This window comes from Asparagus officinalis, chromosome 4, assembly GCF_001876935.1.
Source record: "Asparagus officinalis chromosome 4, Aspof.V1, whole genome shotgun sequence".
NCBI lineage: Eukaryota > Viridiplantae > Streptophyta > Magnoliopsida > Asparagales > Asparagaceae > Asparagus > Asparagus officinalis.
In genome coordinates, this window is record NC_033797.1 from 118615777 (window position 1) to 118627784 (window position 12008).

Here is a 12008-nt window from a genome sequence, read left to right on the forward strand (position 1 = left end):
AAAAAAGTTAAACATTAATTTTTTTTCAAGAATATCAAGATAGAAAAGTGGATGAGAACCATTTTTAACCAAATATTAGCCTTTTGAGTCTGGGAAAACAGACGGACAAAGTTAGGGACGTGAATATCGAGCTATCAAATTAACGCTTAACCTCGAAAACTTTGAAGCATTAAATCAACGCTAAACCGTGAAAACTTTGGGGCATTAAATCGTCACAATAGAAATCAGAAAAATGTCTCAGGGATCCCAAAATAGGGGATCCTGAGTGGGACAGGTAAGGTGTCGCCTCCCTGTCCCGTGATGCACTGTTCATGAATAGTGCATCACAGGACAGGGAGGCGACACCTCACCTGTCCCACTCAGGGTCCCCTATTTTGGGATCCCTGTAGTAATACTCTAGAAATCAATGTCTCAAAGTTAAATGAAGGTGGTGCTCTAATTAAGCTCTCGCAAAGGGCAAGAAATAAGTTCAGAGTGGTAAAAAGCTCTTATTAAGAGAGAAAAAGAATCTTTTTTCAGAAGGAGATAACTTTTTTTTTGAAGAAAGAATAGAACCAGATTTTTCGCAATTTAATACTTGAGTTTTTTAAATACTAGTCCCTTAAGTCTTCAACAATTGAATATTAGTCCCTCAAATCTTAAAAATTGCATGTTAGCCCCTTAATCCTAAGGGGTTTTACAAAATAGTTCTAAAAGTTAAAACATGTTAGATTTGCTGGAATATTTCCCTCAAATCTAACGATTGATGACAAAGTCATCACTTTATCCCTCTATTATGTTTTCCAATCCATTTTTTATGGGTTTAAACCCAATACCTGCTAAAGAAAATCCAAGTCCATTTGAGTTCTTGTCCATTGGTTAGAAAAGAACCTAACTTAAAGTTGAGCTTCACAAACATTTGAAACCTCAAAGTGAGGAGTAATTTGGTGATTGTAGATATATGGTTAGGAGTTAACATAAACATGATTAGGTTATTAACTAAAATATTAGTAGAGGGACCATTTTACAAGGCCTATATGAAAATAACCCTCATATAATCCTAGAGAGGGAGTACATAAGGTGATGCAACAACTTTTGATAAGATTAAACTTTTGAACAATTTTTTGAAACAGATCCATTTCAATTTTTTTTAAAAACCAACCCCTTTTTTTTTATTTACCAAAACCGACCCGATTTTGTGATTAGTAGTTTAATTACCTTCCTAAACAGTCGGGGTTGCCAACCCTGACTATTTAGGAGGGTGTTAAACCCTAATTAGAAGCTTTAAACCCTAAAAATTAATATCCTAAATAGTCGGGGTTGTCAACCCCAACTGTTTAGAAAGTTAATTAGACTGCTAATCACAAAATCGGGTAGGTTTTGGTAAATAAAAAAAAGGGTCGGTTTTAAATTTTTTTTTTTTTGAAATGGGTCTGTTTCAAAAAATTGTTCTAAACTTTTTCTTGTTTAGCTAATTCTGAATCCTAGCAATTGTGATATAGAGTTAAATAATCTCTTTTAATCAATTTAAACAATTTCTCAAGTACCAATTTTAGAATTACTTGCAGCAATTATAATAATAATTGCAAAAAATAAACAAGCAAATTAAGAGATCACCACATAAAAGCACAACCACAAATATAGAGATTTATAATTGATGATGTATGAAATCAACTTATAGGATTGAGCCCATGAGATTGGACTTTATTGTTGAGGGCCCCTCGATCAGCTTTGATGACAGAAGCAGGTCTTCATACCTAGGTGTAGTTGAGTTAACTTGGCTTGCCCTGAGATCACAAAAAATATATCAGATTAACGATTGTGGGTTGTCCACCAACGCCCCTCCGATGCCTAAGTCAGGCTCTTAATAAAGAGATCGTAGACTGTAGGTGAGTATGTTAGGGTTTTAGAGTAAGATGAGCCTTAACCTAGGTCGGCAGAGGCGAACCTAGGTAAAAAGTCAGATCTTATGCCTTGCTCTTATCTTAGATAGGAGGGCTATTTATATTGATTGCCCAGGGCAGATCAACATCTACACATGTCACCATCTTGACGGTCGACGTTGTTGCACTATATATGTCGCACTTAAGATTTGGCTTGTAAGGTATTTACTTAGGTAACAAGTGTTACCACGTGGCAGTACCACATTAGCGTAGGATGGTATAGCTAATGCATATGTAGATTGACCAGTTAGAGAAGTTGGAAATTAGATTGGTTATTCGATTGATTTCTCCTAACATGATATGTTGAGGGTAAGATATGATTCGAATCAAATCATTGCACCCTTGCTTAGGACAAGGCATAATAGCTTGTTGAGATCGGTTATCATTGACCCATTGTCATTGCACCTGAGCTTGGGGGTCAGGTGCATGAGCGTGACCAAATTGTATGCTGAGTGCATATGACCTACACTTTAATGAGTTAAAGTGCGTACCTGGTTGACTGAGTCAACTTGTCATCGTGAAGTTGTCTAGCTAATTCAATTGTAAAATCAAAATCACATGCATAATAGTGGCCCCTTACTCCTGAGCTGAGATGAAAATCTGGGTTGAGAGTAGGTAAGGCTCATGCAGAGTCCATGTCAGCCATGATTCATCTAATCGCATTTAATGTGAATATCTCGGATATGCGACCGAGGTTCTCATCATAGATTTTCATCTCAGATGATATCTCCTCATTAATTTTACTCATCACCTAACAATTTTTGTGCATCGTGCTGGCATCCATTGATTCAAAGGGTTTTTCCTTACTCAGCAAGTTTTAGTCCTTTAGAAGCAGCACAACTTAAAATCGTTTCTCTCTTACTTTCTTTCATATTTTTACTTGCTAAGATTAATTTTCATCTTTGATCCTACTAATGGCAACCTTCAGTTCCTTTGAGATGACCCCTTGTCGATTTGATAGAAGTGCTCATGACCTTTTGAAGGGTCTTAGAGCAAGGGCAGCAAGCTCTGAAGGAGGCTCTCAAGGCTGACATGGCCGTGGAAGTTGGCACCCCCCCCTCCAGCAAGCTCTGAACCCCTCCCAAGCCCCTCTCCTAAGGTTGACGTGGCCTTGGGGAGCTTCCGAGCTCCCAAGCGCTCCACAAATTTGTGGAGCGCTTGGGAGCTCACAACTGGTAGAGATTTTAACAAACCCCCCCCACAAGTTCACAATTGCAGAACTGAAAAAAATGAAATCTGCCCAAAATTGAAGCCAAAAATCAAACCTTTAGTGTGCGGTTGGGGCGGAGAGGGCTTGATTCGACGGGGCGGAGAGGGCTTGAGTTGGACCCTCTCCGATCGGAGGCGGCGGAGGTTGCGGGAGAGGGCTTGATTCGACGGGGGCGCTCGGTTGGGGCGAAGATGACGAAGATTCGAAGGGGGGGCTCAGATTTTTGACGAGGAAGATTTGAGGACGAAGATTTGAGGACTGGATTTTGGGCCTGGACTGGATTTTGGGCCTAGACGAAGATTTGATGGAGATGATGGAGTTGAAGAGTTGGGGAAACGAAGAAGAAGGGTTCTTCCTGTTGGGGAGATGATTTGGGGCGACGGAGTTTTGATTTCGACGGTGGCGCTCGGTTGGGGCGAAGATGACGAAGGGTCGACGGAGTTTTGATTCGACGGTGGCGCTCGGGAGAGGGCTTGATTCGAAGATGACGGTGGCGCTCGATTTGGGGACGAAGATTTAAAGAGTTGGGGACGAAGATTTGGGGACGAAGATTTTTGACGAGGAAGATTTGAGGATATGATTTGGGGAGATGAGTTGGGGCGACAGAGTTTTGATTTGGGGCGACAGATTTTTGTGTAATTTTTTTTTAATTAGCTTTCAACTTCGTGTGGATGATTGAAAAATACTACCGTTTGGTGAAAAAATGTCCGTTGAGTGAAAATTATTACCGTTGTGTGAAAACATGACTGTTGAACAGTAAGAAAAACTCTATAAATTCACAATTCACTACACAACTCATTCCACACAACTCTCATAAAAAAACTCTATATTTTCCTATCAAATTACAAATCTCATGGATCCCTCCCAAAACAACTACTATTCGCAACTCCTTACCGGTGAAGGATCGACCTTATACTCGCCGTTCTATACAGAAGTCGTAGAAGAAGGTCATCCCATCGAGTTATCGCAATCCGCAACACAACAAGTGTCATCCTAAGAAACACCGACCACAAAGAAGAAGAAGGATTACCCGCGGTCCGAAAATTGGACTGTCCACGAGGATAAGCTTCTTGTGTCTGCTTGGCTGAACACGAGCCAAGACTCCATCCAAGGCACAGGGCAACACAAAGATAAGTGCTGGCACAGAGCTAACGACTACTTTTGTCATGCCCCAAAACTCTGCAGCGAAAATTCATAAAATACGGGGTACGTGACAGCAGCGACCCGTGCACGAGACAAGTCTTATGCACGAGTCAAGCCTGGCAATTCATATCACATAGTTTATTTTAAAAATATTCATAAACCTGCTGATGATAGAAATCAGAGCAACTATATATATATATGATCGGTACTTACAGCCCACAAGCTCACCGTTATAAACATTTTTACAAAACAAAACAAATTGTGCTGAAGATAACATCAAAAAGAAGAGGCTCTCCATATCACGCCTCTCAGCCAAAAGCTCAAACCAAAGGTCGGCTAATAGGAAGCTACGCCGGATCTGAAAAAAAATATTCAAAAACAACGGGGTGAGCTAGCGCTCAGTGAGAACATTTCCCACTAGAGTTCCTAGATAACTAACAAAATAGTAATAAGAATAATTCTCAGAAATAATGAATTACAAATTTTACATGAGAAATTCAAAGATAGTAAACTACGATCCAAATATCGTAATATTGTCATTTTTAAGAAAGAATACAACAATTATATTTCCTTTCTCATGTGCAACTGAATAAACTGTGAAATTTCTTGGAATTAAACTCTTTTTGAATCAAGGTAAACATTAAGAAGGAAAAGAACTACTAATTTGTACAAAATCAGAGAATTGTTGTTTTTTTAATTTCACAGTCAATTATCACAATCTTATTTCTCGATGAGTATTTCATAAATGTAAAAGTCACCCCATAGGTCACACTAAGGCTACAAATTTTAGCCCAGTAGCAAGGGAATGCGTAAACCGCATCAAATAACAGATAATTCCCGGGAACCGAATGCACCTAACACTACCATAGGCTACTGGCCAAATACAGAGGGGCTAGAACAGATTTCAGAAGGGCCAATACAGAAGGGCCAAGGCCAATACAGAAGGGCCAAATAAAGGTGCATTCACCATATGGCAGGCAGAACCAATCCATAGTGGACTATTTGAGGGTTTGAAAACATCAAGCTCACATGTCAAATGAGAAATACTTTGCATATCAGAATTTGCAGATATTTCAAATGAAATTGACAAGATAAAGCTCCTTATTTCTGTTAAAACAATTTACAGATGTTTATTTTTTTCTTTTTTTTATCAGATACTAAGTCACGAAAAATCTTTGAATCCGTTAAACTGTTGAAATACGTTCTAATATTTTATCAAAAACTTTCAGATATAACAAAGTCCACAATTATTTGAAAATTGCACGAGAGCCAAAGTTATTTTTCATATTTTACATAAAGATCAAATTAGCTTTTGATATATTGTACGAGGCTAACATCGTATTATAGGATAGACCACAACAGAAATAGGTCAAATCTTTATATACATGAAAAGACATATTATTTATTTATTTATTTTTATCACAAGATAAATCAAATATAAAACTTATGCAATTTTATATTATAAAATACTAGTGAGAAATGCACTCACCTCTAGTGGTCACGACTTTCTCCAAATATTAGTCTCCCGAATATCAACCAGAACCTATAATGTAAGATATAAGACTAATTACTAATTCAAGACAAACATATATTATAGGTAAATCAATTCATAACCTAAAGCCTAATAATTTATGATAATGCAAGGGGTTATAGGGAATTTTATCAAGTCTTAAAATTTTATTGTTTATTCCTAAGACTGGACTTATTTACAAATAGATTAAATGACAAGGGCCTAACAAATATTTTCCAGTCCTCTTTTTTTTCAACCCTAACTTATTACTATAAGGTTTGTTTCAAAAAATTTCATGGTTCAGGGGGCTTAAAGTTTTTTTTCAACCCTAACTTATTACTATAAGGTTTGTTTCAAAAAATTTCATGGTTCAGGGGGCTTAAAGAAAAATTTCCTCTCCTTATCTAAACTCCCTGGTTCCCGATCTCTTCATCTTCCTCCTTTGTCTGTTTTTTTTCTTCCGTTTCCCCCTCTTTCTCTTTTTTTTTTCCTTCGGTTTTTTTCTTTTTTCTTTTTTTTCCTTCTTGTTTCCTTCTCCTCTCCCCCCCACTCTCTCTCTCTCTCTCTTTCTCTCTCTCCCTCTCTTTCTTCCTCTCCCTATCTCGCCCAAAGCCCCAAGATTGCGGCAAGGGATCGTCGGCGTTCAGGGGTGGCCGACGGTCGGATCTTACTGAAACTAGGGTTAGTATTTCCTTTTCTTTTTTTTTTCAGTTTGTTTCATGCATCTTAAACTCATAAGAAAATTCCTTTTGCAAACCCTAGATTTTTGACTTCATATCAATTACTAGTTAACTTCCTTACTCATTTTATTTTGATTCAATTTACTAAGATTTCTATAACAATTCTCTTCTAAATCAAGAAATCAACAAAGGAAAGAGTTTATACCTTTGGTTAACTTGAATTTTAGGTGAAAAATCCCCTCTCTCTCCTTTCCTGTTCACTGTTTCCTTCCTCTTCTTCTTCTTCTTCTTTAATTTTTTTCTCGTTTTTAACTTGAATTTCTCCCCTTTCCTCCCCTTATATACCGTTGGGAGGCGGTGAAAAAATAATCGTTATGTTAAGCGGTGGAGAAACTCCCCACCACAAAATTTTTAATTATTTTATTCATTCATTTATTTATTTATATTTTTTATTGGCTATTACACTCTCCCCACCTAATAAAAAGTTTCGTCCTCGAAACTTAACATACCTATATCTCTGTTTTCGGTAAAAGTCGCTGTTTTCATTGATATTCTCTTTTTGAGATCTGTTACAACTTCAAGCAATGAGAAATGTATCGATTGAACGTGGTGTAATCAGCATCTGCGTAAGAGGCCAGGACATCTGGCGCCCCCACAGCCTGTCTCTTTTCCAAGTCAGTAAAGAGCACTGGCCGAGGAAATAGAGGGGATATATTAATAAGAAGCTCCCTCGTCAAGGGGTAAGCCAGTGCCCTCAGCAAGATCCAGCGCCGGCAGGATCTTCGGTGCGATCCCCCGAATAGAAACCCGGCTTTCTTTAAAGCTTCAAGAGAAGTGGCCGCTGGGCTGAGAGGGGCATCGGTGATTTAAGTTGGCCTGTAAACAGTGACGCCCTCCATTCCTTTTATCAAGCCCCGACAGAACTCGGTCCTGAATGCGATCTCTGTCGCGAACTGCCGGAGGCGTATCGATGATCTGCCTCGGGCAGAAGCCGAAGAAAACACTTCCCTACTGACAACCGGTAGGGGCTGCATGAGGGAGCGACTACGCCCCGGAAACTCAACCTGCAACAAAGCAAAGATCGGATGTCAGGAACATCCATGTCAATAAACGCAAGCACGAGATTATTCGATTTTCGCAGTTTGCCTACACCGGGAGAACGGTATGCGTCATCACGTAGACACCGTGATAACAATATACCGACCATATAATGGTGCTTAAAGCAACACCAGATCGCCCCATATAACGAGGACCTGAATTTGGCTAAGCCCAAAGCAGTCCGGCCTTTAACCCCTCGGGAGGGGTTATCGGTTCTTCCGTCATTGACCCAGCAGAGAGGTCAATCCGGATAAAAGAAAAAAATATATTATAAGATTTCTTACCCCAAGCAAGAGGTCACTGGAGATGATGTCGTAGGAGCCTCCTCACGCCATGCTGCGAGGCAAGGCGTAACTTCCCGGAATGTCGAGAGGACGGCGGGGAGACATCGTGATCTACAATGAAGAGCAGTACATCAGTACGATATATATACACGAAATATCGGAGAAGCGGAAATTAAGCACTTGGACTCGAAATCCTATAAACAAATAGCGTTTGTATGTTAAAGTCCTAATTAAGCCTAACGAATTTCGTGCACAGCGAAACGATAATTCGTTCATTTCGCGGTGAATTTTTGGTGAGAAATACCCAAAATACCCCCCGTGCTCAAGGCCAAATTCAGGTCAAGGACACACATGATCGGGTCATGGTCATCATAATCAATCATTATAAACATTCCCGGTACCCTATAATTTTGATCAAATTTTTGCAAATAAGCCCTTTGCCAGAAATTTGGTCAATTATTTGCCGATAAAAGCCCTCTACAATTTTTTCATCTTGGTTCCCCACATGCAATTTTATCAAATATTGATCTGCGGGCTTTGGGTTTTAAAACTTCTTGGATTTCAGCCCCAAATTCGTGGCCTTTTGCAATTCTAGCCCCTCCAAAAAACGTCTTTAGGGACTTATTTTGCAAATAAACCCTAAACAATTCCTTTAATCCTATTGCCATAAAGCACCCTCGCATCCCCTTCACCAAGTTAGCATAAATCCAATACCCAAATTTCAGTTACACTTTTCGCAAAAGGCCCCCCACGAATTTTCAGTCCCTCTTTTGCAAATAACCCTCCAAAAGTTCAGCCACAAAACCCCCAAGACATTGTGGCTTCTTACATAAACCCCTATCTACTAGCATTTAAAAAGATGCAATTCTTTAAATCAAAATAGAGGTTTGAGTGGGAGGATTCGTTACCCAAACCTGAAGAAGCTCTCCGGGCTTGGAATGCAAATTTGAAACCTTAGTTGTAAAGGAGGAGGAGATTCGGCAAATTTGGGTACCGCCAAAACCCGCCACAATTGCCCTTGAGGGAGTGTATGTCTTCAATGGAGGAAAGAGGCTTGAGGAGAAGAAAGAGCTCAAAAACCGAAATGGGGGGGATGTTTTCGCGTTTTGGGAGCCGCTAAATAAGACAGGGGAATCCTCTTGAAAGTTTGAAAGAGCAGGGGTGGAAAACAAAAAGAGTAAACTAAAACACAAAGCAAAATTGTGGGGGACCATGAGCCAAAAGGGGGGAAAAGACAAGAGAGAGTAGCAGAGGGGTGTCTCGGCCCCAAAAACGGAGACACCCTAGCGGTGTCTCGGCCTTTAGCCGAGACACCCCCAAGGTGTCTCCGCCTTGCCGAGACACCCCAAGGTGTCTCGGTCAAGGACGAGACACCCCCGGGTTGTTTTGGCTGTTGCAGTTTCGTCCCGTATGCCTGCTTTTAGCGCCCAAATTTCGTCGTTTCTGTCGATTTACCGATACTTGATGAAACTCAAACGACCAATTAACATTGCGGAATCAAAACACCTAAGGTAGTAGACGCCTTGTGGTGCATATTTCAAGCGTAACCTTAAGTCAACGCCAGGCAACGCGTTGCGTCAAAAGTCAACACGTGACGACGAAAGTCAACACGTGACGACCAAAAGCCCAACCCACGCGGTTCAAAAACCTAAGGTGGTACGCGTCAACGCGTAACCTTAAGTCAAGAGCCGGACAGCGCGTCTGCCCGACAAAAATCACCACGTAACGAACGAAAGTCAACACGTGAGATAAAAGCCAACCTACGCGGTTCAAAACCCTAAGAGTGGAAGACGCCGGCAACGCGTAACCTTAGATCAACGCCGGACAGCGCTTGTGCTTTGCGAACAAAATGTCACACGTGACAGACGAAAGTCAAACACGTGACGACAAAAGCCAACCCTACGCGCGCTTTTCAAAACCCTAAGGTGGACGCCAGGTCAACGCGTAACCTTAAGCGTTCAACGCCGGGACAGCGCGTTGCGACAAAAATCACACGTAACGACAAAGATCAACACGTGAGGATAAAAGCCAACCTATCGCGCGTTCAAAACACCTAAGTGAGGTGGACGCCGGTCACACGCGTACCTTTAGTCAACAGCCGTGACAGAGGCGCGTTGGCCGACAAAGCATAACACGTGACGACGAAGTTCAACACTTGACGACAAAAGCTCAACCTACGCGGTTCAAACCCTAAGGTGGACGCCGGTCAAACGCGTAACCATAGGTCAACGCCGGACCAGCGCGTTGCGACCAAAAGTCAACACGTGACGACGAAAGTCACTACGTTTCGACGAACAAAAGCCAACGCTACGCAGCGGTTCAAAAACCCTAAGGTGGACGCGGCACGCGTGTCGAACTGGTGTGGCGTCTACAACCATAAGGTTCAACGCCGGATGGCGGCCGTCGCGACATAAATCAGCACGTGACGACGAAAGTCATACACCGTTGACGACGAAAGCCGACCCACGGTTCAACCCCCTAAGGTAGACGCCGGTCAACGCGTAACCTTAGTCAACTCCCGACAGCGGTTGCGACAAAGCAACCCCCCAGTGATTCAGATACCCCAGTGTGACAGCATAAACAACCGTTCAAAAGTCAACTCAATGACACGAGCCAAAACTCAACTCACCACTGTAGACTCGAGATTCTAACGACGGCCAGGCATAGACGGCAGCGCTCGGAACAAACTTCGCGTTAGTTCGACATAAAGCACCGGATAAACCGAAAATCGAAGAGCCCGAGAATCGAAGCGAACCACAGGTCCCTTATGCCGACTGAAGGCTGCGACACGAATCCATATCCAAAGTATTCCGGTCTCTTCTATAAAAGAAACGATCGTCCGAAACACTTTGGAGGGGCGTATCTGCTAGAGCATCGCAAAATTGCCGAGAGTCCCCGCCACACAGCTCAGTGTTAACAAAGCGACGTGAACGTCAACTGACCGCCGGTTCACAAGAATTTCCAACGACGTCGGTAACGCCTGAATAGCGAACCGACGGATTACGGTAAGCGCGACAGAAATCTCAGAATCAACGCGATACTGGATCGATCGATAACGACCCGTGATCGTTGCAAACCGGACCCACACCCTTCGTGTCCCGTTATGATAATCCAACCATTTGGGCCCACACATAGCTCGCGTTAGAATGTCCAATGCACGCCGGGTATCACTCAAAATCTAAGTTCGGCGACAAATCAACCGCGAGTCAAGCGGCGGGACAACGGCAAACGGGCCCAAGGATGAACCGGGGACACCCAAACAGGTCTCGTCCAATAGCGAGACACCCCCAAGGAGTGTCTCGGCCACAACCGAGACATCCCCAAGGGGGGTGTCTCGCGCCATGCCGAGACACCCCTAGGGGTGTGTCTTCGGCCGTTCGGCCGAACACCCCTGGGGGTGTTCTCGGCCATAGGCCAGACACCCCATCGGTGGCAGTGTTCTCGGCCATAGCCGAGAACATCCGCCCATGGGGGTGTTCGGCCATGGCCGAGACACCCATGGGGCGTGTCCCGGCCATGGCCGAGACATCCCCAAGGGGTGCTCGGTTTTGGACCGAGACACCCCCTACGGGGTGTCCTCAACCAGCCCCCTACCCCTCTCCTTGTTCCTATAAAGGGCCCTAGGGCCTCCATTCTCGTTGGCCTTGGTTTTGAGAGAGAAATTTCACGATTTGAGCTCTACGCTTTGAGATCTGAAATTTCAAGAGAGGAGCGGCGAAGCCCTGCCGAGTAAGGATCCGCGGGGTTTCTAAGATGAGCGGCGTAAGTCCCTGCCGGATCGAGAGAGGAAGAGGTTCTTTCTTCATCAGCACGCCTCTTTCACCCTTCTTTTCCCTTAGTGTGTGCCCTTAGAGGCTGTACAAAGGAGAGCCATTATCTCGCCTTAGCCGAGATAATATGCTTACAACTCTAAATCCACGCGGCGTGATTGACGAAATTCTGTTCCATATCCCCCTGGATATAGACGAACTCTGCCGGATTTTTACCCGGAAAGATCTTGAAGAGTCGCGCGGTGCCCACGCGATATCAACATCCCCGTCACACCAGGGCCAAACAACCCACAGCAAGCGAGGACCGCCACTAAAACGGGACCTCCGTGTTTATTTCGTTTAAGTTGCTAATTACAATTTTTGTTTTCATTTTACCCTGTTGCTAACGCTT